The 26,623-nt window shown below is 41.6% G+C and overlaps 2 protein-coding genes across 3 annotated transcripts in view; one reads left to right on the top strand and one right to left on the bottom strand.

The window, feature by feature from the left end:
- macrod1 (mono-ADP ribosylhydrolase 1) overlaps positions 1–26,623 on the bottom strand; it is a 369,433-nt gene that overhangs the window by 212,430 nt on the left and 130,380 nt on the right. The window lies entirely within an intron of this gene.
- The window catches only part of flrt1 (fibronectin leucine rich transmembrane protein 1), a 117,431-nt gene continuing 94,179 nt past the window's right edge, over positions 3,372–26,623 (top strand). For both annotated transcript variants that reach the window (XM_033015160.1, XM_033015159.1), the window contains exon 1: positions 3,372–3,626. The gene's annotated coding sequence lies outside the window, so the exon portion shown is untranslated. The remainder of the gene's footprint in view (positions 3,627–26,623) is intronic.

Below are 26,623 nucleotides of genomic sequence, written 5' to 3'. Positions count from 1 at the left end.
CCAGAGGACATAGGTTCAAAGTGAAGGGGAAAAGATTTAATAGGAAACTTTTTCACACAAAGGGTGGCGGGTGTATGGAACAAGCTACCAGAGGAGGTAGTTGAGGCTGGGACTATCCCAACGTTTAAGATCAGTTAGACAGGTACATGGATAGGACAGGTTTGGTGGGATATGGACCAAGCGCAGGCAGGTGGGACTAGTGTAGCTGGGACATGTTGGCCGGTGTGGGCAAGTTGGGCCGAAGGGCCTGTTTCCACACTGTATCACTCTATGACTCTAAATCAACACAGTCCTTTAACAAATTATATTGGCAATTCCACAAGTTACATTTATGGTGGAAATTTCCAACTTAAATTTGTCACACTGTAATTGAACACATCTGCCAGTGGTGATACTATAACAAAACACTTAGTGTTGAAGGAACTCAGCAGAACAGGCAGCATCTATGGAGGGAATAGACAGAAGACACGTCAGATTGGTACCCTTCTTCTGACGGATCAGCGCTGAATTTCTCCAGCACTTTGTGATTTGCTCAAGATTCCAGCATCTGCACATTCTGTACTCCGTGATATTGCAGCATCTCTGTTTCACCTTTCCCTGCAACCTGTTGAGCAAAAACATCGCTTCAACAAAGTCTATTTCCCTATTTCCTGAATAACTTTTACATTTAAAAATAAAGAATGCATAATCACATTTTATCGAAATATTGGGATCAGAATTACAACATCCTGTTCCGATTATCTCCTGACATCTAACTGAACTTCTCCAGATGAACGTATTCAGTTTCAACTAATCAATCCTAGCATCAAGCTAAATTTGAAATTCTGCAGCACTCTTAAAAAAATGATTTAGGATGGTTAACCATGTTACAGCTGCTAAATAACTGCCTATATATGTTTCTGGTATGTGTGTGCATATTATATTTCCAGATTAATGTTTCTAATTTGTTCTTAGGATTTAGTATCTATCACCACTTAGCCCCAGAACTTTGTGGTTTGCTGGGCCAAATGACAAGGCAATAAGAATCAACCACATTGTTGTGGGTCTGGAGTCACATATTGGCGAGAGCTGGGAATGATGGCCTATTTCCTTCCTCGATGGACATTTGCAATTATTTTTTTTTAGTTTCCCTGTAGACCAGCTTCCTGTAAACCAGTGTCTGCAATCATTTGTTTCTACATAGAAGAGTACAGCACGGGAATGGTCCCTTTGGCCCAAACTACCTGCGCCGAACAATGCCAAGTTAAATTAATTAATCGCAAGCTTTGGCTTTGTGGTTATGAATTGCTTATATATATAGGATGGCAAAGTGGCGCAGCCAGAGAGTTGATGCTTTACAGCGCCAGAGACCCGGGTTCCATCCTTACTATGGGTACTATCTGTATGGAGCTTGTACGTTCTCCCTGTAACCGCATGGGTTTTTCTCCAGGTGCTCCGGTTTCCTCCCACACTCCAAAGATGTACAGGTTTGTAGGTTAATTGTATTTTAGTAATATTGTAAATTGTCCCTAGTGCTTTGGATAATGCTAGTGTATGGGGTGATTGCTGGCGGACTTGGTGGGCTGAAGGGCCTGTTTCCACACTGCATCTCTAAAGTGTCGGGCAGACATCAAATACTCAGCTCAGAGACAAGAATTAAGTTAAATTTGTTCAAAACCTAACCTCAGTTTGCCGTCACTCCAATTCGCAACACAGGACAGCTCATGGCTCTCTACATCATGTTATTAATCATGTTAAGAACCTTCACGAATGTGTAAAATATCTGCCTCCAAGAATGTTCAAAATAAATTCACGCATGGATCATACTGAGGTAACATTACTATTAACCAGACAGATTTTCAAAGCAGTGCTTACAGAAATTTAAACTGGCACTTTCACATTTGTCAGCTCAGCCCCTGAAATTTAGTTCAAAGAAGATTTACGAGGATGTTGCCAGGACTCGAGGGCCTGAGCTCTAGGGAGGCGTTGAACAGGTGAGACTTGATTCCTTGGAGTGCTGGAGGATGGGAGGTGATCTTACAGAGGTGTGCAAGATCATGAGGGGAATAGATAGGGTGAATGCACAGAGTCTTTTTACCTGCCTGGAGTTACTCCAGCGTTTTGTGTCTATCTTCGGTTTAAACCAGTATCTGCAGTTCCTTCTTACAGTCTCATGATGCTGATGAATTCAATTTTATCATTCTGTGCAAAGATTGTTTTTACGGTGATTTTACTTTGAGTGCCATTTGAGAAGGAGCGTTATGGTCTAAACAGGTCTTTTTACCAGGGTAGAAGAATCAAGAACTAGAGGAAGGTGAGAGGGGAAAGATTTAATAGGAATCGGAAGCAACTTTTTCACACAGAGGGTGGTGGAATATATGGAACGAGCTGCTACAGGAGGTAGTTGAGGCAGGTCCTGGAGCAGCATTAAAAGACACTTGTATAAGAAAGGTTAGAAGGATCTGGGCCAAAACGCAGGCAGATGGGACTGGTGTAGATGGGGCAGATGGGACTGGTGTAGATGGGGTATCTGGGTCGGCATGGGTAGGTTGAGCCAAAGGGCCTGTTTCCATGCTGTATGACTATGACTTTTATTTGCAGCTGCCAAATGTTTGCTTTTTATTAAGTAAATAGCATTTCCAAAAAATATTTAGACATACAGTGCAAACAAGAATATGTAAAACACATTTTAATACCATGCCCATTAATATGCAGAGGTGCATAAAATCAAAAAGCATTTGAGGGAAGTAGGCAGCATCAAAGATACTAGAGGCAGCATCATCCTATTAATCTGGTCAGAATAAACATCGACAGTCAAGAATCCCAAAATACTGCCCCCTTGCTAAAGAAAAATCCTATTTAAAAAGTGTATTACGGCAGCAAAGCTTGCAGCAAAAGCTCCTCTCTTCGACCTTTCTAACAATGCATCCAAATTATGGACCACGTTAACGTTGTCAATTCCATTCAAATGCAGTGGTTTTCAGGTCTAGCCGAGCAAAGAGCATCTAAATTGGAAGCAAACAATGTATATGCCATTCAAGCTTTGCGAATGCTTTAAAAACAAATGATCGTATAGCCCAATTTACTCAAATGTCTATCAGCAATTCGGAGACCGACAAATTGATCGATCTCCCACAAGTTGCAGCAGGTAAAGGACTGCACATTTATTCTGGGTTCTCTGTCTGCCTCGGTTTTTATTTCCTCTAGCCGCTGGGTTTTGCTTAAATGACTACACACGACTGAGTTATACCGTATGGAATAGCCCACGAGGGTTAGCTTCGCATCCATTCCCCTCAAGATAGCTGGGAATGCAAAGTCCAAACACATCCACACTGCCCGTCAAGGCAGAAGCCCAACCTACCGGTGATCTCATCAGGATTTTCAGCAAGCGTGTCGGCAGGAGCACTCAGTTCGCCAGTTGAGCTCTTGCAGCGGGTACTAGTCTGCTTGTCTAACACATCTTTGGAACATTGAGACCCAACCTGTTTTTTCTGTTGCTTGATGTATGATCGTTCAGTGGCTGTGTACCTTGCTCGTGCTTTCTGACTTCAGGAGTGTTTTTTCCCCTCGCTTAGTGGAATATCTCTTGTGTTTTATGGGGGCTGCATTTGAATCACAGTGCCTGAAGACGAGCAAACCTTGAACAGGTAAGCAAGCGGGCGCTAAAGTGTTTTACTCATTTGGAAGATTTTTTCCCTACTTTGCAAAATAGCAGATAACGTGCAACATGACCCTCACTCACTTTATTAAATGCAGAGTGAGCAAGCTACATAAAACGCCTTTGTTTTATAGACACAAAGTTTCCTCCACTTGTGAACAGATTCAATCGGCACTAGCTGATCTTACTACGAGTAATTATGCGAGTTAACTCTGTAATAAGGGCGGAAGGATCTAAATCGCTCTGGAAACAGGACATTCTTCTGTGCATCTACACATCAAAACGTGACAATGTTCACAATATATTGAAATGCGATTGCTAGGTTAAACAAGAAACGTACTCAGATAATTTCGTTATTTTAATAGTATTTATGCAATGGGTTATTTTGATCAATTATATTGATATAATTTCCAGTTTTGACAACATTTTCTGGTCAGCCTCCTCAATCCAGAAGCACCAAAGCACCATCCCATTAAACCAATTTTCTAGAAAATACATCTTGAGGCAACTAACTGGTTACTGATGGAAAGTTATAATCCACTTTTTGTTTTATTGTTAAAACTGAGTATATTAGTTGTATTTAACTGTATTCTTGCAGTTTTTCTGTCGGTCAGGCAATAGAAGACTGTACCCCATTTATAACGAGCAGTTGTGGAAAACTGGATATATTTTTACTGCAGCCCTCTTGCGATTTCGCACTAACACAAAGCATGCCGTTTTGGCTCCATATGCAGAAATTGGCAGTGAAACTAAGTGAAGTAAAAATAATAGCTGTCATTTTGTGTGAAAGGACTGCTGCACAAGGAAAATACATTGTAACAATGTGACATCAAACACATTTCAAATATTTCCAGCACAGCCATTAATACCTGTATTCCCCTAGCTTCCCATCAACAAATACCTTGATTATATAGAGAGAAAAAATAACAATTGTAAACTTGGGAAAGAGAAATACCTGCAGAAATAAGCTGGATCGCATAGTTACTTAACTCTCAACATGTGAACTCTAAGGAAAGGTATAAGGATTTGATATGTCCACAACTAAAAGCAGTGTTGAGGCATTCTGCTTGTTTAGCTTATGACAATGAAGAAGCCTGTCCTTCTGCAAACCCTTTCTATTTGCCGACCAACCACTAAATGATGCATATAACTAGTCTCCCCTTCCTGCTCCCTCCTTTCATTCTCTTAATTCTGTTTGCATGCACCATAAAGCAATGTCATTTTGTAGTGAATTGTCAAGGGCTTATTCTTTACCTTTCTTCACTTTCACCTACTTGTCAAGAGCATCGGATAACATTCATTCCAGGCAGTCCATGAAGCTAGACACAAAAAGCTGGAGTAACTCAGCGGGACAGGCAACATCTCTGTAGAGAAGGAATGGGTGACGTTCGGGTCGAGAAATCTGAAGAAGGGTCTCGACCAGAAACGTCACCCATTCCTTCTCTCCAGAGATGCTGCCTGTCCGCTGAGTTGCTCCAGCTTTTTGTGTCTATCTTCGGTTTAAACCAGTATCTGCAGTTCCTTCTTACACAGTCTCATGATGCTGATGAATTCAATTTATCATTCTGTGCAAAGATTGTTTTTACGGTGATTTTACTTTGAGTGCTTTTGAGAAGGAACGTTATGGTCTAAACAGGTTTTTAACCAGGTGAGTGATTTTTTCCATGCTACTGGTTTCTGTAGCGAATAGCTGAGATTTTAAAGTCAAGTGTTTCAAAACCCTACTGCTGTACCGATCCTCACTTTCCCCTTTTGTATTTTGATCAAATTTAATAATTTCTAATGCTGTACTGAGTATTCCCGCAGAGATTAGTCCTGCTTTGTTTTTTTTGCCTATACACTGAATCTTAATGAATTTGAGGAAGATGGCTCTGGTCACAAAATGCTTTGAAGACATTTGTAAAGATGGAGTGTAAGGGGTTGAAATGAGAAATGCACGAGATATAACGAAGGGTGGAAACAGATAACATGAAGAGATCAGCTCTACCACTGGGTGACCAGTTTCAAGCATGCTTGCACGTACAGACAACCATTTCTGATGCATTTGTGAGACACATTGGAGCTAAGTTGTCAACAGTTTGCTACAAAGCCAGTCCATGAAGTAGCACAGATGCCAGCTGCCAAATTTTAAAGCTGTATGACTGGTGTGTATAAAAGGAATTAAATTATAGTTTCCTGGAGCTCTGATTTTCAGACACTAACAATCTAAATGGAAAGATGTCCAACAAAGGGGCAGCTACAGTAAGAATAAGCAACACGTATTCAGTACAGCTTTCAGTAACTTCAATGAACAGCAGGGAGGATTAATTCACATTGTGCTAATGTGGAACCTTCGACCTGAATTCTAAACCCATCTTCTTCCCCACTACTCCAACATATAAAAAAATTAAATGTTGGTGAGCAGATACTGTTTTCCTAGGTTAGCAGAAAGATCTCAATATCTTCCAGTTAACATGCTTTCAATTACAAATATTCAAAGTGTGGCTGTATGGGTGGGGATTCAATATACCTTCTCACAGGCTTTAGGCACTTGTAATACAACACAAGTAAAATAAAGAATTACTACGAATAAGCAGGTCAGAATCTTGTGATTTCTTGGTATGATTCAGCAAAGTGCTCTCAACTGCTCAAACATTAGTTAATACAATTACTAACTTTCCTTGTTTATCAATTATAGTGAATCCCAGAATAGGGCAATTAATGGATTCAATGCAATGCATTAGTTGGATTGTAAACCAGGTGCAGATGTAATAGAACTAACTGACCAGAGTTTCTGAAGAAGGTTCTTGACCCGAAATGTCAACTATTCCATTTCTCCAGAGATGCTGCACGACCCAGCTTTTTGCATCTGTCCAGAGTTTCATCTGACAGGCAGGTTGAGCTATAATATATGGTACGCAAGCAATATTGGTCTTATGAAAACGTAGCAGTTTGCATAAGAGGAAGTCTGACAATGACCAGGATGCTTACCTTGGTTTTATTTATGGAGCTTAACAATTCACTTGGTCTCTTGTTTTTAATGTAAATCCTGATTTTCTTGTTTTCTCTCTCTGCCTTCTACCCACTCCACACCTGCCCACTGATCGACAGTTCCTTTCAACTGCTGTACCTGTAAACTGAGTATGGAAAACAGTTAAATCAGTCCAATGTTGAAATCCACCGATCTGTCTATTCCCTTCTGAAAAGTCTATAAGAACGCAAATGTAGCAGTATTACGTTAAATTATTGTGCCTCTGAATGTGGGTTGCAATAAATCTTGTAATTTAAAGACAATGGATAAGCTACAAACGGTTTTTCAAAGAAATATGTCAGTTTACCCGAGATGCGCTTAGCTTTGAACTGAATTTTAGTCCAGATTAAATATTTTGAGGATTAATTACAATGTCACAGCAATTGAAGCAGAACTGTTCAAAGGTTAATCTAAGGCAACCTGATGGCGCAGTGTTTCTCTGTGCCACGCATTACTCTAGAAGGTTTGGAAGAAGCTTTATTAATCTCCATGTCTCCACAATCCATTCCCTACATAATGAAACCCCAGCCTCCAACTGAGGTCATCTGCAGACGATACAGATTAGAAAAGTGAGCCATTTACCAAACAGGGACCTAAAAGAAAATATGAAGGAGACAATAACCTGGCACATATTTTGTCTGATAGGAATATCACAATGCACAGGAAGATCAATGGAAAGCTGAGGGGATTATGTTGGGGGGTATGCCACAACTGTGGGAATAACTGTTTAAAAATAAACTTCTTTGAAATGAGATATGGAATAGAGAAAATAAATTCCAGAGCGCACAGATGTTCTATTGTGCTCTTAATGCTGGAGAGGCATTCTGGAATTTATTATCTCCAGGAACTAACAATGAAATGTTAATTTTATTTCACACCTGACTGCAGATTTTAAAACCAGAGTATTACCTTATTTGATTAAGAGTTAAGAAGGAACTGCAGATGTTGGAAAATCAAAGGTAGAACAAAAATGCTGGAGAAACTCAGCGGGTGAGGCAGCATCTATGGAGCGAAGGAATGGGCAACGTTTCGGGTCGAAACCCTTATTCAGACCTTATTACCTTATTTGAGCTCTTTTCCAATGCACTGGAACTGAGCTAATGATAATCAGCAAAAAAACACCTGAAGGATTCAATAGAGACTGGTTAAAGCGTTATATCCAAGCATTTTTTTCAGTTCTTGGACGGATGTTTCCTGAGCTGTATAGACAAGCTGCCTACGTTCAAGACCACACGGCCAAGAGTAGATTGTACACTAGACGATGGATACCTCTATTTTAACCACATGCAAATCAGGGCATGAGCTTAATATTAAATTGGGTCACCTCCCCCAAGCTGTCAAAGTTTTAATGCATCATTAAAAAACAAATCACAGGCCATACTGTTGCCTAACAAGCAGGAATATGAATACACTTTAAAAGTATTCATAGTAAAGCTGTGGACATTCACTGTTGTAAAATGTAATGATTTTCTACTCTCAGAGATGAATAATTTCACAGTTGAAAACAGAATACTTTCCATAATTCAGTGCATCAAGATTAACATCTGACTCTCTCTAGGTTTGTGAAATATATAATTCCTTCTTTTCAGTTAGCCAAAACGTTTAACTCGGCAGAATGCCCTCCAATGTGCTGTCAGATTCTAGATATCAAGACCAATGACCCTTATTGTCCGATTGACTTTCACCAATAAATTCACTTTTGAATTAATGCAGGCAGTGGCGAGTGGAGTGCCGCAAGGCTTGGTGCTGAGGGCCGCAACTATTTACAATATATAATAATGATTTAGATGATGGGATTAAAAGTAACACTACAAATTTGCAGATGACACAAAGCCAGGTGGCAAGTGTGAACTGCGAAGCGGATGCTAAGAGGTTCCAGGGTGACTTGGACAGTTGAGTGAGTGGGCAGGATGCATGGCAGATGCAATATATGTAGATCAACGTGAGGTTATCCACTTTGATGGCAAGAACAAGGAGGCAGATTATTATCACAATGGTGTCAGATTAGGAAAAAGGGAAGTACAAACGAGACCTGTGTGTCCTTGTGCACTAGTCACTGAAAGTAAACATGCAGGTCCAGAAGGCAGTGAAGAAAGCTAATAGCTTGTTGGTCTTCATAACGAGAGGATTTGAGTATAGGAGTAAAGAGGTCCTTCTGCAGTTGTACAGTGCCCTGGTGAGACCACATCTGGAATATTGTGTGCAGTTTTGGTCTCCTGAGGAAGGACATCCAGGGGCCATAGTCTAAGAATAAAGGGGAGACCATTTAAAACTGAGATGAGAAAAAACGTTTTCACCCAGAGTTGTGAATTTGTGGAATTCTCTGCCACAGAAGGCAGTAGAGGCCAATTCACTGGATGAATTTAAAGAGAGTTAGATAGAGCTCTAGGGGCTAGCGGAAACATGGTGAGAAGGCAGGCACGGTTACTGATTGTGGATGATCAGCCATGATCACAATGAATGGCTGGTTCAGGCTCGAAAGGCCAAATGGCTTCCTCCTGCACCTATTTTCTGTTTCTATGGTTATGGATCTTAGACACGTGCTGCTTTCACCAATTGATCAGTGTTCATTGCTTGGCTTGATCGTGCACATGAGTGATAACTCAGAAGTCGGAAGGGTAGTCGTTCAGATTGTGCCCACTTTAGCAATGGCCACTGGTTAACAATCAGGGGCAGGAATCCCAGATATCTTCCCTCAGTCTAAGATTGCCAAAGACTATGGTCATCCTCAAACTGCTACCCAATTGAATTCAGCACTCAGTGAATTGAAGTTTGGACCACTTTGTCCAAAAACTCATTGATATACTGAGCATGCAATTTGCAAACTGAACGCAACAATTTAATGAGCAATAAAAACTCCTATTTGATTCTATGTCCTTTAGTTTTTGATTCCCCGACCCTGGGTAAAAGACTCTATGCATTCACCCTATCTATTCCCTTCCTGATTTTACACACAAGATTACCCTCAACCTTCTGCACCTCGATGAATAAATTCCTAGCCTGCCCAAGATTTCTCTACAGCTCAGGCTCTTGAGTCCTGGCAACACCATCGTAAATCTGCTCTGATCTTTCTAGTTTAAAACATTGTTATGTTACACTTGTCAAATGTTATATTATTAAGTTTTAAAAATCACAACTTCTGAAATGGTTTTAGTGCCTCCACAGCGGTTGAAACATGTCCGACTGGCCAAATAAAAATGCTAGATTTGCCTCCTGGTCTACGCCGAGTTAACAAATCGAAGTTAGAGTACTCCTACTTTTCATATCATAAAAATAAAACGGTATTTATTGTAGATGTAAGACCTCCAAATGTTGTCATTGGGAGTTTGGTGATAAAATTTACATGTATTTTTTGTAACACAAATAATACTAATTTGCAATTCAATGATGGTAGTGCAATCAGTACAAGGCATTTTCCAATTACAGGATATTGTTCAGTCAAAAGTATGTGAGACCAACAAATCTCCCGGGATAAATACTGTATTTCCTCAGCTAATGAAGAGAAATAAGGAAGAAATTTCTCTCAGAGGCATCAATTAATCACTGCCTGTTGAAGAGGTTTCTTGGAACTTGGAAGGTGTGGATTGGAGGCCCTCATTGTTTAGTGGACACATGCGTCATTTTGAACGTGCTGATAAAGCAGATTGTGTTTCATTCTTTGGTGCAAAACGCACGGTGGGGCATGCGGTAGAGTTGCTGCCTCACAGCGCCAGAGACCTGGGTTTGATCCTGACCACGGGTGCTGTCTGTACAGAGTTTGTACATTCTTCTCGTAACCGTGTGGCTTTTCTCCGGGTGCTCCGATTTCATCCAGAGGCGTACAGGTTTGTAAGTTAATTGGCTTTGGCAAAATTGTAAATTGTCCATAGTGTTAGTGCGCGTGGATTGCTCATCAGCACAGACTCAGTGAGCCAAAGAGCCCGTTTCGGCGCTGTAAACGAAAGTGTAACACAGAGTGGTAGATGCCTGGAACATGCTGCTAGATGTGGTGCAGGCAGGTAAAAAGCCTTTTAAATAGGCACAAAATGTGTAGGAAATAGGATATGGTCCATGTGTAGGCAGAAGGGATTGTTTAATTTCACCTCGTGTTCGGCACAGACATTGTAGGTTGAAGGACCTGTTCCTGTGCTGTGCTGTTCGATATTCTATGGAAGCAGAGTTGCGAACAGCATTTAAGAGGTGTCTACATGGGTACTTGAATCAGCTAGGTGTTGAAGGATTCACGTCAAGTGCTGGAAGATGTGATTAATATGGATGTGTGCCCACTGGTCAGTCTGGATGTGGTGGCTTGGGAATGATAGTGACGAATCAGCGGCAAAAACAAAAAATGTATCACCTACCACATCGCAAGATTTGTCTGGCTTTGGCACAGTCCATTATTTGAACAGTGCAAAAGATAGTTAAATGGTCAAATTCAGATATTCATCTGAAATGTATCCACCTGACATTTAACAGAAGTAGTTTGTACTAGTTCATTTATACTTTGAATTTCAAATCAGCAAATATTGGTGATGGTTCCCTAACAAACAAAGACTGCAGTGAGTTTAAGGCAAGGTTCAATCTCAGCTTTCCATAACCATTTAGAAACAAAATGAGCTTCTGAAGTTTCCAAAATGTCAGCTATCCATGTTCTCCAGAGATGCTGTCTGACCTGCTGAGTTACTCCAGTACTTGGTGTCCTTAAGGTGAACTTCCTCTCCTTGTTTATGACATTAGAATTGCTCAATTGGTGCCTTAAAATGGGAAGTGAAAGTAACTATCCTCGTCATCAAGAAAGCATTTGATCATGCATAGAATCGAGAAGCTGGGTCAACGGGCATTAAGAAGAAATACTTCAGTGGTTGGAGTGATATAAATGCAATTGGTTGTGGTTGTTTGAGGACACCCTTTCCAGCTCGGGGCAGCATTGCAAGAGTCCCTCCCCGGGTGATGTTCGAGGGCAAGCTGATCCATCTTTGCCTTTCCCTCCATCATATGGTCAGACGTTCACTGATGACTTCACACTGTTCAATAACATTTGCAATGCCTCAGGAAATGAAACTGCCCTTGCTTGCTGCCTGTAGAAAGACGCACACAGTGCAGGCATGAGCTGATAGAAGCAAGTAACATTCACACTACTGCATTTTCAGGCAATGACAACCTCCAATAAGTGGCAATCTTAACCGTCTACCTGTGGCAATCAATTGCATTACCATCATCAGGTTCCACACCAATAACATCTTGGAGGTATATAATGACCAGAAATCTAAATGTACAAACCATACAAATACTATGGCTACAAGAGATCAGAGGCAGCCGGTCCTATAGTGACCTACCACAAAGCCTCCTCATCCAGAAAGTCCAAGTCTGGAATGTTCTTGAATACTCTTCATTTACCTTGAGGTGCAACTTGAACAACATTGAGAATAAAGCATGTGTAGGAAGGAACTGCAGATGCTGGTTATAGAGGATAAAGCGTACTGCCTCTCTCTTTGCACACCAAACATTTATTTCCTCCTTCATGAATGCGAGGAAGTTTGAAGTTGGGTACCATGTACAAACTGCATTGCTGCTGCTTGTCTATGCTACTCAGAAGTACCTCCAAGCTTGCAACCTGAACTAACACCAGCAAGAAGGACAAAAGTTGAAACATCACCATGGCCGCAGCAGTAGAGTTGCAGCGCCGAATTTGATCCCGAATACGGGAGCTGTCTGTACGGAATTTGTACGTTCTCCCCTTGACCGCATGGGTTTTCTCCGAGATCTTCAGTTTCCTCCCGCACTGCAAAGGTACAGGTTTGTAGGTTAATTGACTTGGTATAAGTGTAATTATCCATAGTGTGAGAAGGATAGTGTTAATGTGCAGGGATCGCTGGTCGGTAAGGACTTGGTGGGCCGAAGGGCCTGCTTCTGTATCTCTAAACTAAACTAAACACTACGTACAAGTTCCACCAAGTCATGTACTATTCTTGGAAAATATTTTGCTATTCTTTCATCATTGTTGTGTCAAAATATTGGAATTCTATACTCAATTACTCATTGTGAGAATACCGTCACCAAAAGGATAGCAGTGGCTCAAGAAGGCAGTTTACCACCACCTCCAAAGGATAGTCTCAGCCTACCAACCTCTCCCTATAGCTTGTGCCCTCGAGTCATAGCAACATCCTCGTAAATCTTTTCTACACTCTTTCCAGCTTAAAGGCATCTTTCCAAATAAACCAAACACAATATTCCAAGTGTGTCTCACCAGCATCATGGTGGAGCTGAACTTATTAGTAAATTTTTTTATGTGAAAGCTTTTCATTTTTTACATTCTTCCTCCCTGTTGACATGATATCACTCCTTGAGTACACCCAATCACTTGAGCTTGACGTTACACCTGTAAAAGAGCATCTTAGACAATGATGCTTGTCCTCAGTGCTCTTATGAAAAGTCAGCCTAGATTGCACCCTTAAATGTTATATTGGGCTTGAACCTCTTGAATCCTTTAACTGCTAGCTGTTAGCTGATATTAGAACAAAATCAATTATTTTATTTGCTAGATTAAATGTTAACATCAGGACCACTCGCCTAGCTTTTTTCGTGTGTTTATAATTGCTTTCATTAAAATAGAAATTGAGAGTAGTTTAACAAAACATTCCTTCCGACATGTTTCCCCTTTAAAAGTCCAATTTATCTGAAGAGCCACATTATTTTGAAGATTAAAATGTGATTTCATGGTGGTACTTCTGCATCTCCTTCAGGCATGATCCTGCAGTTTATGACAGTGGGAAAGTATTGAAAGAATGCAGTGTTGCTGTTGTAACAATTGGAGCATACTCAAGATAACAATGAAAAATATACTTTCATAAATGAAACATCCAAGAAACTAAAAAAATTATTGTCAAGGCTGAAATAATCAGAGTTGCCATGGAGACAGCAGACTCATTGGTGGAGCGTGAGTATCTGAAGCATCTCTGCTCATTCAAAGTGCCTTGGATGCTGAAGATGATTAGCAAAGAGAGATTCTGCATAGTTTTACCGAATGAAGTTTCAGTCCAGTGTCATCAATAGCAAGGCACGGTGGCTCAGCGGTAGAGTTGCTGCCTTACAGCACCAGAGACCCGGGTTCGATCCTGACTATGGGTGCTGTCTGTATGGAGTTTGTACGTGACCCCGTGGGTTTTTCTGGGTGATCATCCCACACTCCAATGACGTACAGGTTTGCAGGTTAACTGGCTTCGGTAATGATTGTATATTGTCCCTTGTGTATAGGATAGTGACGTGTACAAGGATCGCTGGTCAGCGTGGACCTTGAGGGCCGAAGGGCCTGTTTCCATACTGTATCTCTAAACTAAAACAAGGGGCTGATCTGCCCGTTCACGTCACCAGATCACTGGATTAGAATCACAATTTACAGCAATATGGATGATATACTGAATATCTTGTCCCAATCAGTTTCCTCAGCATTTTAAAGCATACAATTCTGGAACTAAGAGAGGATGCAGAATTGGAAAAATATTCACAAGATATGCAAGAATATCTTTAATTGATTAGATAGCATTAATGCAAATCCTTCCCTTGAGAGTTTAGATGAGAGTTTTGTACACCATTTACTGAGGCAAAGATTTGATGAACAAAATGGCTTTTGCTATTCCTTACTTTCTTTTTAATCACGAGCAGAGAAATTTCTTCAGGCCTTCTCCCATTTCATCATTATCACGCGTAAGAAATAATAAGTAGATTCCAGTAGATTCATGTACATATTGGATTTCTTCCAAACACTTGGTGCGAAGGGAGAAGCCACAAGGACATTTTTGGTTCTGGTACAACGATTATTTATATTTCATAAAATCATGTTGCAATTGAAATACAGAGTAATTTATTTAAAGACAATCAAATGAGAAGAAAACGTTGCATTTATATGATGCCTTTCACAAGCAGAGGAAGTCCTAAAATGACAAAAAGCAAATGTGAAAGGTCGTCATCCTGAAATATTAACTGGGTTTCTCTCTCCACAGATGCTGCCTAACCTTCTGAGTGCCTCCAACGTTTTCTAGTTCAATGTCACAAAATGTTTTGAACTATTGTCTGATGTAGGGAAAGAAGCCAAAGGGAGCAGCGATACTGTGCAGTTGTTACTCTCCAATTGAGTTATCTTGATTATGTTTACATTAAAAGTGAGAAAGTTGAGGAATAAACCTACTTGTGTGGAGAGTGGTTGGAAAGCAACGTGTTCTGCATTGTGCAATTCTTGAGGAGAGTCAATTGTCTTGTGAAAGAGAATTAGCCAAGTAACTTAAACATTGTATACTAGAGAGTAGCTGCTTCATTGGATGGAAATCACTGCAGACAATCAGCAGAATACCTTCGTACTCTGTTATAGACTTTTATAAATCACGCTGTTGCCTTCAATCTCACCTAATTATGAAAAAGCAATTAAACCTAAAATATATGAATTATAATCAACAGTTCAGCACAACATGCAGAAAGAAATACATATTCTCTAATAATGCTCTTTTTGCTATCTGCACAAAACTATGTGTTTGCAGCAGGAGTCTCTGATGTTTACTTGCAAGAAATTAGAAAAGATCACAAAGGAAAGCATTTTAAATTACTACTAAAACATAAAGTACTTGTGCTATAACACCAGGATAAGCACTCCACCAAGAAAACCAAGCCCAAAGCCAAAGTAGTATCTAAACTGCTTATACACACTTATGCTAAGGACAATAGCTAATTCCATATGCAACAACAAGCTATCTAAATGTCAATAAGCACTTTAAAGACTGATCGTGTGGATGCAAGTATATCATTGGGGTTATCAAGTGGGCACCTCCCTTCACTGGTGTTTCGTTGAGTTAGGCCCACAACACCTCGGGAAGGCTCAATAGTTAGTTCTGGCGTCTCTGAATCACCCCCCTCAATATCTGCTCTCACAACCTATGCTACCAGTCTCTACGAAATAAAGGAAAATACAGATGATTGATTCACTCAAACAAATGCTGATCACTCGCATCTTGTCGATCCTAACCTAACCCATCATTAAACAGTTGTAGCGCCGCAAATATCAACCTCGCATAAAAATCATTAGACTGATGTGTTAAAGTATATTGCAAGTATCAAGAAATCTGAAATAAAATAATCTGAAGAAAAAAAAGCTGGATGTTTACGGTGATTGATTCACGCTACGAATAAAAATCACGGTTTAATCACCGAATGTAATCTTTCATCAGATCTGAAACATTATCCCACCCATCAGTTATGGAATATTAAATGTATGTTGTGTTTCTAAATGTAAATTGATGTACAAGCATTTTTATACATGTAGTGGAATGAAGTGTGTTTTATGATTTCTCTATTGATGTCAGAATGCTACGTCGGACTATGTCACAGCAGTAATCCAGTGTTTTGCTCCATTTGAAGAGACAAAGAAGGTATGTTATGACAGTGTAGAGGCTGTTGAATGGAACCACTACGACTCGGAATAATTTTATCAAACACAATCCTGTTATGGAATAGCATCAACCCAGATAGTATGTCAGTGTTTGACAGAATAGAACAAAAATAAAACGCATGAAGAAATGCAGTCAAATGCCAGTCAGAAATTGCAAAAAAAAATATTTGGTACACAACAGATTCTTTTCATGCCTTTTCCTCTGCTTTCATCCTGGCGGTATAAATAAATAATATACAAATTTTAAATGAAATAAAGTCACTGCTGTCCTGTTTCCTTGACAACATAATTATTGAACCTGTAGCCATTATAAGATCAGATACAAGTAATTAACAACCATTTTGTAACTTTATTTTCCTTCTCTGCTGAATCCTCTGATTCACACTGAGCTACAGCCATCACTCAGTAACTGATCGGTCTAGTCATTCCTCATGAACCCATGAAGCAAGAGCTGAGTGGGAAGCTGGATAATCACGCCACATGGAGGTGGGCTTCCGAACAAATCCCTTGTTACTGAGGGAGTCAACAATGATGTATCAGAACTATAAGTTCAGACCAAGAGGTAGAGGATCATAAAAGAGGCAGAAATGCTTTCAAAAATCCTGTGGGCTGGCAATTTTGGCCAGGATTCCGTCAAAACCATGACACAACCCAAGGTTTAGATAGAACAAATGGCTACCATTGGTGCCTGCCCCTCTTTCCCTTCTACTCCTCCAGAATAGTGCATCTTCTGACTCTGTACCCCCCCCACCCCCCCACCACAGTCCCCTGGGGGAATAGGTCATTCATTCATTATCGTTGAAAACATTAGAGACGCTGTGGTGCTGGTTCCGACAGGAACGATGACGGACTCACCACACATCTCTGTCCTCCAGTTCCTGCGGACTTCCGCCGCTGGAAGTATAGGATTTTGGTGTGTGTGTGTGCTTTATCATCTTCCTTACAATGCTATGTACGACAGTGATTGCAACTTCTACTGAAGTGTGGATGGCCGTTGGCTTGCCAGGGGCTCATCCGCCCTTTGACGGATCTTGTTTTTGGTCCTGCTGGGGTTCCACAGCCCCCTCCTCACCTGGCAAACCAGGTGGGGGAGACAGTTTAGTCACCGACTATCCGACCATGGAGCAGGTAGCACGGGAGTACATGGTACCCGGGTGGGGGGGAACTCCAGTGGTGGAATAAATAAAATAAAGCAGACTCCGGAATCTAAGGCGAGGAGAGCAAATGAGGCCTTGTTGGTGGATATGTCTCAGGAAAACCTTAAGCAGTCCCTCTTTCCATTGACAAGAATATTTTAGAAATATTTTGATTCTTTCTGGTGGGAAAGATCAAAATACTGCTGCGCTGGAAATGTGGAATAAGAAACAAAATCTATTGTAATGATCTTTTCAACCTGAAACTTTGCCCATTTCTCCCCATTCACACATGGAGCCTGAGCTGTTGATTATTGCAGTATTTTCTATTTTTATTCATCCTTGTGATTCTGATTATTTGCAGTATTTTCTGTTTTTAATTGTGACAAAACGTTGCTTTTCTTGTGAAGCTGATTATGAAGCAAGTTCAGTAACACCATTTGGCAGGAATGAAAACAAGAAATAAAATGTAATATAATTCTAGACGGTGGATTTTCTGTGTGTGTTTGCCCAAATGTGTGCTAACCCGCTGTAGAATTGCAGTCAGAAGCACATTACCCGACCTGTCTTTCTCATGGTCATTCCCTGCACTTTTACATGTTAGAAAGTAGTGGCTTGAAACTCATCTTGCTGGTGTAAATGGGCAATAATAATTGAGAGAGCATGTACAATAGCAGTTATAATCAGCACATATGTGAAATACCTAGAGGGAGTCTCGCTGGTGCTCTGCTTTGAAATTCATGGGTTTAGAAAGAATTTACATTGAAATCTAACACCAATTTGTTACTGCAGGCTATTTTTCTGATTTTCATCGAACGAGAACAACTTAAAAGAGCTTTAAAGCTCGATAATGTCAGAGAGCATAGTTAATAAGTACTACCAAAAGCAGCTGAAGCACCTGAGGTAATGATTGTGCAGTAACTGAAGTTTCCAAACTCCTTTAGTACCAGAGGGCCCAACGCACTTGACGAGAAATGACTACCATTCCATCCCTCGCTGCACTTTGGTCCTGCTAGGGGACCACCTGGCCTTGTTGCTGCTTTCTATGTGCAGAGACTGGCGAGTGTGGTAGCAGAAAAGAAGGATATGTAGTGTTGGCAAGAGGGGGGCTGAGGAGTGGTTACAGAACTGCGGTGGACTGGGCCATGTTGAAGAATTTGTCAGCGGACCAGAATGAAAATGTCATGGTCATCATTGACTTCATGAAAATGCTGGAAGTGTGTGTACCTCCAAAAACATTGATTCTTCCCCAACCAGAAGTCCTGGATGAACTAGGAGATTGATAATCTGCTGAGAATTAGATCTGTGGTGATTCGGAGTCATACGAGAAGTCCAGGTACAACCTTTTGAAGGCCACTCACTGCAGGCATGAAGAGACATCGTGGACTAAGCTGGAATCACAGATGAATGGTCGACATCTGTCAAGGGTTTGTTAATTATCATCTGATACAAGGTGAAACCGCATAGCATAAATGACTGGATGAGCTCCATGTCTTTTATGCAAGCTTTGAAAGAGAGAACAATGAACCTCCGTAGCCCCTGACATCCCTGTCATCTCAGTCTCTGAGTTTGATGTCAGACCATCCTTGAAGAGTGTGAATTTATGCAAAACCTCCAGCTCAGACTGGCTGAGTGCTAAAGACCTATGCTGATCAACTGGCGGGAATAGTCAAGGACATCTTCAACTATCGCCTATGCAGACTGCCTTCGCACTCGCTTTAAAAAGGCGATCATCATACTGGTGCCCCAGAAGAGCAAGGTGACCTTCCTCAATGACCATCCGCTATATCACAAATCGGCCTCTTCCTCAGAAATAACCTGGACCTGCTTCAATTATTCTATTGCCACAACAGGACAACAGCAGATGCTTTCTCACTGGCTATTCACTCAACTCTGTACAATTTGGATAACAGAAACATCAGGCTGCTGTTCATCCGATACAACTTGGCATCCAATACACTCAACCCCTCTAAACTCATCACCAAGGTCCAAGACCCGAGCCTCCCTTTCCACTGGATCCTCGACTTACTCATGGGCAGACCTCCATCAGTGTGGATTGGTAACAACATTGACTATGAGCACCGCGGTACCTCAGGCTACAACATTTTGAACATTTTCGGTGACCTTCTGCGACTATGACGGGTGCCGGCAAGTTGCCGAAAAAATTGCGTAGGTGGGACAGGCCCTTTATTGTTACCTCATAGAGCAATCTTTGATTATTTCTTGACTTATGGACAAAATCGACATACGGACTTCTGTAACAGCAGAACCCATTCATTACCTGGAGAAGGCCTGTGTTAAATTACAGTACTAGAGTTTTATTGAGTGTTTACAAGATTACATTAAGCACAAAGCTTTGTTTTCATAGAACAGCAATTTATGTAAGTGTTTGCAGCCCTGTGCAAATAATTTTAACAATTCTACTCCTCATGTAAAGAAATGCTGCCCCAAGTTACAATCATATAACATTCATCAGAAAATAGGTCAGCATATATTTTTTGTAACTGTTTGAAGATCAGGTCAGATACCAAATTATTCCTCTATGTGAACAATGATGGATTTGCAGGGAAGCAGAGATAATGAAATAATAGGATATTGAGATTCAATAAGCAGTACCAGAGGTCTTTCCACTCATCTGAAACAAATATTCAGGAGTCAAGAGTGGTTAATTTTCATTTGCAATAACAATAGCAATAAAATGTTTGCTTGCTGCAGCTTTACATCCACACACCAAATAAATATACAATAAATTATCAGAAACTCTGTAACTGGATCAGAATAGTGCAAGCCAAAGTACTTAAACCTGGAAGTAAAGGTTCTTAGGCTTCTGTATCTTATTTGTGATGGTAGCAATAAGTTAAGAGCAGAATCGTGGTGGTTTGGATCTTTGATGATAATTAATTGCCTTCTTAGGGTAGCACTTGCTTTAGATCCCTTCAATGGTGGGGAGATCAATACCACTGACGAGTCGGGCAATGTCCATAACTTTCTGCAGCCTCCCAATTTTACTTCATTTTCCTTCCCTGAGGCCCTGTCTCGATCTGCCAATTTTATACCAGTATGTACAAATTTCCATTCTTCATGTAAAAAAAAGGGTAACAAGCCTTTCACTAGACAATAGGTGCAGGAGTAGGTCATAGGAGATGCAACATAATTTCCTCAAACTCAACAGCGATAAGACAGAATTCCTCCTCATAGGCTCCAAAGCCACACTCAGCAAAATCAATAACCCCACTCTCACCATCGACAGCACCACTGTCTCCCCATCTCCCCAGGCCCGCAACCTTGCGTGATCTTTGATTCCACCCTCTCCCTTGAGCCTCACATCCGCCATGTCATTAAAACCTCCTTCTTTCATCTCCGCAACATCGCCAAACTCAGACCCTCTCTCACACCGCCTGCTGCTGAAAGACTCATCCATGCCTTCATCTCCTCCCGACTGGACTATTGCAACTCACTTCTCCTTGGCATCAGCTCCACCTACATCAACCGACTCCAACTGGTCCAGAACGCAGCCGCCCGACTCATCACTCACACCAAATCCTGGCATCACATCACTCCAGTCCTCAAAAAACTTCACTGGCTTCCCATCTCCCACCGGATCACCTACAAAATCCTGGTCCTCACCTACAAAGCCCTCCACCATCTGGCCCCCACATATCTCACTGACCTCCTCTCCCCCTACCAACCCTCACGGTCCCTCAGATCCACATCAGCCGGTCTCCTCTCCATCCACAAGTCCAACCTCCGCAGTTTTGGGGACAGAGCCTTCTCCAGGGCAGCTCCCAGGCTCTGGAACTCCCTCCCCCAACTGATCCGCAATTCCGTGTCCCTCCCCATCTTCCAGTCCCGCCTCAAGACCCATCTCTTCACCTCTGCCTATCCTTAGCCCCACGTCCCCGTCCCTTTTCATCTGTGCATTAATTGCCTCATGCTGTGTTTTGTATTGAATTCTGTCTTTACTTTGTGTACTAGTCATGTCTCTACTTTTTATTTCATTCCCCTTACATGTTTTTCCTATACATGCTCAATTTTTGTAAGGTGTCCTTGAGACTCTTGAAAGGCGCCCATAAATAAAATGTATTATTATTATTATTATTATTTGGCCCTTCGAGCCACCACCACCATTCACTGTGATCAAGGCTGATCATCCACAATCAGCACCCCGTTCTTGCCTTCTCCACAGATGAGATGAGACATCATAATCAATCATCATTTGGTTAATCCTGACAGCCAGAAATATATACCTATATCCACAGGCCATTCATCACACTAAGGAATTGAAAGCCAGACTTGACCAATCTCAATGCTGGTACTGAGCTTGCCCAATGGCTCAATTGCCTAATGGCTCAATTGCCACTAGGGGCACCGCATTAAAGGCAGCCTCTGCCTACAGCCTGTCTTTTTTTAAATTTTTAGTCAGTTTTAAAGTTTGTGTTGGAGGTTTCTTTAGTTTTTCTATGTGGGGAGGGGGGTAGGGTAAGCGGGAAACCATTTCCAAGTCACTTCCTGGCGAGGACGCGACTATTCTCCGAGTCGCGTCCCTGCCCCCCTCCTCACGGCCTACCACCTGGATTGGCGCGGCATTTCCTGCCGGGGACCGGACCAGAGCTTCAGCAGCGGCGGCTCAGCGCTGGATACATCGCGGAGCGGGCGATGCCTACCTGGATCGCCGTTTGGAGCTCCGGAGTGCTGGGTCACTGCTCCAACATCACGGGGCTGTGGTTTGAAGACCTTCCAGCGCAGCCTTCAACATCACGGAGTCTCGGGGCCCTTTGCCGAGGGCCGCCAGTGTTGAATCTCCGACCAGCGCTGCCTGTGGACTTCGGGAGCCGCGGACTCCGGTAGGAGGTGGCTGACTCGGTTGTCCAAGCCGCTGAGGACGTCCTCCAGTCCCGACGTCGGACTTCCATCACCCCGGCGAGCGGGCCTGAACATCGGGCCAACCGTAGCGGCGACAGTGGGGGGTTCAGGAGCCCCCCGACCACGGGAGGACAACGAGGAGGATGACTGAATTTTGGAGCCTTCCCTCACAGTGGGAAACTTTGATCCCACTGTGTGGGGATGTTTCTGTTAAAGACTTTGTGTTATGTGCTCTTTATTACTCGTATGGCTGTGTGGCGACCACACATTTCACTGCACCAATTGTATCTTGTAAATACACATGAAGGGCAGTGGGCAGGTGCTATAGACCTGCACGGGAAGGTAGACGCTCCCGCCCCCATGGGCAGATGGGGCTCGTCAGCCTGGGAAGGCAGTCCATCTAGGAGAGGGAAAACTCTGATTTAAAACCTCCACTGCCTTGTGGCCATATCCAGTCATGGAAAGGGCTCCTGGAGTAAACCTCAAGAAAATCCGGAGTCGGAGCCCCTAAGGCAGTTCGTCGTTGTCTACAATCCCGCTCTGGCAGCTCCTGCAACGGCGCTGGTGCCAAATTGTAACGGCCCTGCTGTTCCTTTGGATCGATCAGCGACGTGGAGAGGGGGGACGTGCTGCATGGGCAACAGTCTGTCCTCCATATGACATCGATCGCCCAGGCTTGCATCCGACCACACATCACCTGCAAACTAGGATGCATCACCCACGGTCAGTCATGACCGAAGGGGGCCTACTACTACACATGAATGGCCCTTAAACATTTGGAAGTTTGATTGTAGCCTTAATTTAAGCTTGTATTCATTGTATTTTCACGATAAATTCCTGTCTAATACCATCAAAGTTGGCGTTTGCCCCAATTCGGAATTTTAACTTGTGGGCCCGCCCTGTCTTTATCCATAACTATTACAAAGCTAGTAGAACAGTGGTTGCTGGTCTCAAAAGGCTCGCCCATGGACACTTCAGTCACTTGCCCTTCCCAATTTCCTAAGAATATATCAAGCTTTGCCCTTTTCTTTGTAGAGCCCTGTATATATTGCCCGATGAAACTTTCCTGAGCATATTTGACAAATTCCACTCTGTCTAAACCCTTGGCACTATGAGAAATGCCTATGGCAAAGAGTCAAATAAACAGAAAGCAGAAAGGGAGCTCAAAAGACAATTTCCAGGGAATGGTTAAAATAGCTGGTGACTTTGTCTTCAATGAGGCAGTAGGAAAGAATGAATTAGGATGAAGTCAAGGGGAACAGGATGAAGATAGATGAAATGGAACGACTGAAGGACAAGAAGAAATTGAAAGTCGAATCGTTTTTAAATCGGGATATTTCACAAATAAGACAGGTAGAGATGTAAAAATATTTGATATTGTTTTTTTGGCCTCAATCATGTCGTAAATGACAAGATTGTGTAGGAGTATTTCCTTGAGATTGGCAATGAACTGTCAGTTCTGCTCTATTTTACTTAAGACCATGCTGGAGTTTATTTTTCTGGAGCAAATATAAGAGGGAACCAATCTGAGATTTCGAGACAATAAGAGCAAGGCAGAAAGTTGGGGACACTTTTGATGATCAGGAGAAGGATGTCCTGATGAATCTGTGTTCTTTTACGGTTTCTGGGAGACCAGAAAAATCTTGGGTTAATGGAGAAATAGTACAGATAAGGTTTGGAAGCTAAAGGTATATAGAATAGTGAATAATGGAGAAAAGAGAATATGATTTGGGAGTGACTAATGCGCAAAAGCTTTATTTCAGTAACAGAACGGATTACTCACCTGCTAATGGAAGATAAAAATTGAAAAACAATTGATGTTGTCAGAAAGTTATTCACGAAAATATGTAGCTAATAGTCCTTCAAGGTGAACAAAGGATGACAAATCCTCTTGCATTTATTTATTGGTTTAAATATGTATGTACTTGATCACTGGTTAAAAACAAATTAAAAAATATATTACCAATGATTGAATGGACCGGTGAGAAATTTGAGAGAGATAATAACCTGCCTAAATATCATCTCTGGCCTACATTATTAGCTATTTTGATAAGATTGCTAGCTAGGAAAATCAAACTAACATCAGTACATATGGTTAGAGACATGAGGAAAAATATAGAGTGATGCCTATTCCTATGCATGTCAAGTGATTCCTGCAGACAGAATCCGTTATAGCGGCAATGTGCATTGTTTAGTTTAGAGATACAGCATGGAAACAGACCCTTCAGCCCACCGAGCCCATGCATTAATCACCAGTTCTATATTACCTTATCGTACACACTAGGGGCAATTTATAGAAGCCAATTATATATGTCATGGAGTAACTTCGATGTAATATGTAGATAGAACAAAATGAGAAGGAGCACTTCTGAAAATGTAATTATATAGTGGCTGAGACCTTTGTGATGTATGTGAATGACTTGGATGTCGAGGCAAGATCAGTATGTTTGTGGCAATAGTACTGAAAACTTAAGCTCCAGAATTTGATGCAACTGGGTGATATGGTGAAGCAGTGGTAGAGTTGCTGCTTTACAGCGCCAGAGACTATGGCTGCTGTCTGTATCGAGTTTGTACGTTCTCTCCGTGAGCGCGTGGGTTTGTCCCAAGTGCTCCGGTTTCCTCCCACACTCCAAAGACGTGCAAGTTTGTAAGTTAATTTGGTTTTGGTAAAAATTATAAATTGTCCCTCGTCTGTAGGATAGTGTTAGTGTGTGGGGATCGCTGGTTGGCGTAGACTCGGTGGGCAGAAGGGCCTGTTTCCACGCTGTATCTCTAAACCTAAATTAAACTGTTCCAGTACAGTTGCAACATTGGCATCTACCAGACAATGTGGAAAAGTGGCCAGGAATGTAGGAATGTCCTGTTCACAAGAAGCAGGATAAATCCAACCTGATCAATTGTCACCCACTAGTCTATACTGGGGCATCTGCAAAGTGATGGAAGAGATCACTGATCAAGCTATCAAGCAGCACTTGTTTAGCACCAGCTTGCCCACAGAAGCTCAGTTCTGTCTGTCTCCTGGCCTCATTACAGCCTTGGTTCAAACATGGAGACAAGAGCTGAACACAAAAGTGAAACAAGAGCAACTGGCCTTGACATCAAGACATCATTTGATCGCGTATAACATCAAGAAGCCCTAGCTAAACTGGTGTCAATGGTAATCGAGGGAAAATGTTGTGCTGGTTGGAGTTATACCAAGCACAAAGTAAGATGGTTGAAGGTCAGTCATGTCAGCCACAGGATATCTCGGCAGGAATTCCTCCGAGAAGTATCTAAGGCTGTTCCTTCACTGTTAATGGGTCAAAATCCAGGAACTCTCACCCTAACAGCACTTGAGGCATAAATACACCTCAAGTTCAGGAAAGTAACTCACCACCACTTTCTCAAGGGGAGTTAGAAATGGTCAATTAAATTCTATTGCAGGCTACATATCCCCTGAATTAATGAAAGAAAATTGACTTTCATATCTCATGAAAAACTGAAATACTGGTGCTGTTAATTTGTGGTATTAAGTGCCTCGGCAATGAAATAATTTGCATTTCACTGATAAGGCCCATCACTTGCAATATGAATTGAGGTAACTTGCAAAATATTATGAGTTATTTTTATTAAATTCCCAGCCTGACAAGTGAGAAAAGTTTTTGAATTATTTTATTTTGTTTTATTCTGAAAATGCAAAAAAGCTTCAGGCCAGTCAGAGGGAGAAAGTTTCCATGGTAACACTAGCATGCAATGATCACAAAATTGAACACACAACTGTTTTTTTTTAATTGCTGCTTTTTTGTGAGAAATTGGATTTGGTTGGGTCAATTTTTAAGAACAGGAACACAGACGTTGACAAAATAAAGGCAGACCTTACTGCTCTTTGAGCCTGCTCCATAATCATGGTCGATTCTGTGCTTATTTACTTTTCTACTTGACCATATCGCCAATATTCTTTGCGTTTAAAAACCCATTAATCTTATTTATTGCAATTTACATTTATAGTTAAAGGAAATATCATGGGTCAGTGGCTAAAATATAGTATAGATATGAGTAAGTAATTAGAATATAATCAACATGTTCTTGGTTAAAAGCATAATTTTCCGAGTTATTTTCTTGCTATTTTTACTGACTCCCAAGAATGTATAGAAACATAGAAAATAGGTGCAGGAGTAGGCCATTCGGCCCTTCGAGCCTGCACCACCATTCAATATGAACATGGCTGATCATCCAACTCAGTATCCCATCCCTGCCTTCTCTCCATACCCCCTGATCCCTTTAGCCACAAGGGCCACATCTAACTCCCTCTTAAATATAGCCAATGAACTGGCCTCAACTACCTTCTGTGGCAGAGAATTCCGAACATAACCACAAAACAGAGACAACAAATTACAGTCTGGAAACTTGAGCAAATAACAACTGCTGAAGGAACTCGGCAGTCAGGCAGCATCTGCAGAGGGAATGGACGGATGATATTTTGGGTCAGGACCTTTCTTCAAATGGAAAAGTCTGAAGAAGGGCCCTCACCCCAAATGATTCTGTTCATTCGCTACACAGATGCTGAGTTTTGAGTTCTTCCAGTA

Source organism: Amblyraja radiata, chromosome 45, assembly GCF_010909765.2.
Source record: "Amblyraja radiata isolate CabotCenter1 chromosome 45, sAmbRad1.1.pri, whole genome shotgun sequence".
NCBI classification, from domain to species: domain Eukaryota; kingdom Metazoa; phylum Chordata; class Chondrichthyes; order Rajiformes; family Rajidae; genus Amblyraja; species Amblyraja radiata.
This window is presented reverse-complemented; position numbering and strand designations above follow the sequence as displayed.